This window comes from Coregonus clupeaformis, unplaced genomic scaffold, assembly GCF_020615455.1.
Source record: "Coregonus clupeaformis isolate EN_2021a unplaced genomic scaffold, ASM2061545v1 scaf6332, whole genome shotgun sequence".
Lineage (NCBI taxonomy): Eukaryota > Metazoa > Chordata > Actinopteri > Salmoniformes > Salmonidae > Coregonus > Coregonus clupeaformis.
Window position 1 is genome coordinate 7,042 of NW_025539786.1, and position 4,366 is coordinate 11,407.

The 4,366-nt window shown below is 41.7% G+C and overlaps 1 non-coding gene and 1 pseudogene across 1 annotated transcript; both read left to right on the forward strand.

Moving 5' to 3' along the window:
- The first annotated feature begins 974 nt into the window (after positions 1-974).
- On the forward strand, positions 975-1,093 carry LOC121537146. Its single transcript, XR_005995003.2, has one exon. It is a non-coding gene; the product is annotated as a 5S ribosomal RNA (ribosomal RNA).
- Positions 1,094-2,278: 1,185 nt separating this feature from the next.
- LOC121537157 lies at positions 2,279-2,397 on the forward strand (annotated as a pseudogene).
- The last annotated feature ends 1,969 nt before the right edge of the window (positions 2,398-4,366 follow it).

The window sequence follows — 4,366 nt, forward strand, 5'->3', positions numbered from 1 at the left end:
AGAATGAGAGACGGAAATAAGTATGAAATAACAATGTCTCATGTAAAGGGAAAAGAAAGACTAATGGACGGGCTAAAGATAAAGAACTGTCAAATCATGGCTAAAGAGCTAGGGAACGATGAGCTTGTGGTGTCCTTTTTGAACTTGCCTGCATACATTACAGATGGGGAGATATATGAGAAACTAAGAGGCTGGAAAGTGAAGGCGACCACGCCAATCAAGAGGAGGATGTGGCCAGGAACAGACATTGTAGACGGGACGAGATTTTGCAAGGTGAAGTTCACAGACAATGTGCAATCCTTGCCATATTCTACCAAATTTAACACTGTCGAGGGATTTGAATATTTTCGTGTAATCCATGACAATCAAGTGAAGGTATGTAGACTATGTATTCAGCCGGGGCACATACTTAAGGAATGTCCAGAAATTCACTTGCCATAAATGCAGTGAACAAGGGCATTATGCCAGAGAATGTTTGAACATAGGTAATGTGTGTGAAATGTGTGACAGACCGAAAGTTAGATGTAGCTGTAAGAAGGGAAAAGATCACTTACTTTTGCAAACAATGGACCTCACTTCTGAGGAAGAGGAGGGGGAGTGTGTTTATGGAGGGAGAAAAAGAGAGTGACATGGGGAGTGTGACTTCAGAGACAGTGGCAGATATGCCTGAAGAGCCTGTAATGTCTTCTGGCAAAACACGAGAAACAGTAGGTTTTGAAAGGACTTGTTTTGCTCTGATTATACCTCTGCACACATTAATAATGATTACAGTCGCATCCCTAAATGGTAACAGTTTGAGAAACATGAGCAAATTTGAGCAGGTTTTAGTGTCTGTTAAGGCAGACATGTTGTGTTTCCAAGAGACCAATTGGACAGATTCCAAAATACAGGAGTCACAAAGTGGATACGTTTCTGTATCCCTTTCAGAGTGAGTGACACATTGACTTTATATAGTGTACCAAGAGTTGTTCCCCGCTTACGGCCATACCAGCCTGAATACGCCCGATCTCGTCTGATCTCGGAAGCTAAGCAGGGTCGGGCCTGGTTAGTACTTGGATGGGAGACCGCCTGGGAATACCAGGTGCTGTAAGCTTTTGTCCCAGTAGAGCGTGCTCTTGTGTCATGGAGCAACTGCCTTTATTTATCACCCTAATAATATCATGGATTGTTATTGGAATAAATGCAGTTTGTGTGCTGTCCCGCCCTGCCCTGATCAAATCAAATAATGGACAGTGCGTTTCCCTCAAAATATAAGCAGTACATGCAGCCTTTGTTTTTAGTCTAGGGAGACAGTCAATGTCTGTAGTCCATTAGGGCACTATAAAATCCCTTCAATGTTTTGCCTGATTCCGTTAATTCCCAAGTTCCCTTTTCTCCGTTTAGATTTCCCGTTGACCGCTTGTCCCTGTTTTGGCAGGTTTTCGCTCTCAAAAGTACACCTTTTTAATAGCAAAACAGCACAATTGGATGTTCTATGTCCACAACAATGTTTAAACCCTATCAGGTGACGATTTGTGAGGTCTGGGAAAAATGTAAGACATTTAGATTTTGGGGTGTAGTTACCCTTAAATGCAAGCGTGCACCAGGAAGAGACCTTTGTTTGGTTAAGCGGTGTTGCTGTAGAACAAATGGCCACTGGAGTGATGCAAATGATCACGGTATAATTCTGCCAGGCAGGCATAGGCTACTTTGTAGTTAACATTTACTTGCGAAGGTTTTGGGGAAAGCCATTCCTTCCCTACCAGAAGAAGGTTATGATTAGCATCATCGCTAACGGCTACACAAAGTGTAGACATACGCGCGCACCGCACACATGCACACAGACAGGGGCATTCCTGTGCCGTGCCAGAAAGTTCATGGAAATACGAATCACTGATGCATTTTGTTCATGTCTTATGATTGACTTGGGCAAATGAATGTGTTTTATAACAAGTTGAATAGATTTAGTTGATTTCTTACTAAGTTCAATAAATGTTTGAATATTGTTGCATTTCGGTGTAATGTCTGGATTCCGTGATTCGGTCCGCAACGCCTATTTTATAGGGCCCTAGTCAATGAACTTGTCATAAATCAACATAGGATATGCCCTCTTCCCCCCAACAAGACTCAAATATATATATATATATATATATATATATATATATATATATATATATATTGGAAATGTAAGCAAGGGTTGAGCTTCTTCAGTTTGTGTCACAAAGTGGATACGTTTCTGTGTCCCTTTCAGAGTGAGTGACACATTGACTTTATATAGTGTACCAAGAGTTGTTCCCTTGCTTACGGCCATATCAGCCTGAATACGCCCAATCTCGTCCAATCTCGGAAGCTAAGCAGGGTCAGGCCTGGTTAGTACTTGGATGGGAGACCGCCTGGTAATACCAGGTGCTGTAAGCTTTTTGTCCCAGTAGAGCGTGCTCTTGTGTCATGGAGCAACTGCCTTTTATTTATCACCCTAATAATATCATGGATTGTTATTGGACTAAATGCAGTTTGTGTGTGCTGCCCTGCCCTGATCAAATCAAATAATGGACAGTGCGTTTCCCTCAAAATATAGGCAGTACATGCAGCCTTTGTTTTTAGTCTAGGAGACAGTCAATGTCTGTAGTCCATTAGGGCACTATAAAATCCCTTCAATGTTTTGCCTGATTCCGTTAATTCCCAAGTTCCCTTTTCTCAGTTTAGATTTCCCGTTGACCGTTTGTCCCTGTTTTGGCAGGTTTTCGCTCTCAAAAGTACACCTTTTAATAGCAAAACAGCACAATTGGATGTTCTATGTCCACAACAATGTTTAAACCCTATCAGGTGACCATTTGTGGGGTCTGGGAAAAAATGTAAGACATTTAGATTTTTGGGTGTAGTTACCCTTAAATGCAAGCGTGCACCAGGAAGAGACCTTTGTTTGGTTAAGCGGTGTTGCTGTAGAACAAATGGCAACTGGAGTGATGCAAATGATCACGGTATAATTCTGCCATGCAGGCATAGGCTACTTTGTAGTTAACATTTACTTGCGAAGGTTTTGGGGAAAGCCATTCCTTCCCTACCAGAAGAAGGTTATCATTAGCATCATCGCTAACGGCTACACAAAGTTCAGACATACGCGCGCACCGCACACATGCACACAGACAGCGGCATTCCTGTGCCGTTTCAGAAAGTTCATGGAAATACGAATCACTGATGCATTTTGTTCATGTCTTATGATTGACTTGGGCAAATGAATGCGTTTTCTAACAAGTTGAATAGATTTAGTTGATTTCTTACTAAGTTCAATAAATGTTTGAATATTGTTGAATTTCGGTTTAAAGTCTGGATTCCGTGATTCGGTCCGCAACACCTATTTTATAGGGCCCTAGTCAATGAACTTGTCATAAATCAACATAGGATATGCCCTCTTCCCCCAACAAGACTCAAATATATATATATATATATATATATATATATATATAGGAAATGTAAGCAAGGGTTGAGCTTCTTCAGTTTGTGTCACAAAGTGGATATGTTTCTGTGTCCCTTTCAGAGTGAGTGACACATTGACTTTATATAGTGTACCAAGAGCTGTTCCCTCGCTTACGGCCATACCAGCCTGTTACGAACCCCGTGGCTTTTAAACGTCTAGGGTGACGGACATGAGACCCGTAACATAAATTCATGCAAATTATAAGTGTAGTATGGAACAGTGAGAACAAATAGGACACAACTACCATGAACTACCGTCAAACACACATGGTTTATTTCAGAACACACGGTAAGGGTTTGGGAAAAAGGGCTGAGCAGGACCCAAGAAATGAAACAATAGTGTAAAACCCCCTAAACTGATCTAGCCTGCCTAAAGAACCGCTAGGCTACTGCTAGTCATACAAAAGTACAGTGGGTGGTCCGCTCAGGTCTAACTAGTGTTTTTAGACAGATTTCTTCCTACGGGTAATGTACGCCCAAGGGCAACTAGCTTAAACTCCCCTTTTCCCAGAAACACACAAAGCTACAAAACAGGGTAATCAGCAATAAAGTACGTACACAATACACAGGACACAACAGTATCCACACTCACATAAAGAAATGGCTTCTAACAAAGTTACCAATAGGGTAACCAACAACTTAGTGAGTACACATCACACAGGACACCACCGTGTCCATACTCACATATGGCAAAAATCTCTCTCTCTCAACAAACACAAGACTGGTTTTTATATAATGGAATGTGTGATTTAACAAACGAGTAACAGGTGGTGCAATGCACAGGAATGTTCACTGATTGGTCCAATCAGCAGACACCTCCACGACCACCAATCAGGAACATACAGGACACCTGTGATTAGGGCAGAAGGAGAGAAACACACAAGAACACAGGATACCTGTATCCGTAACA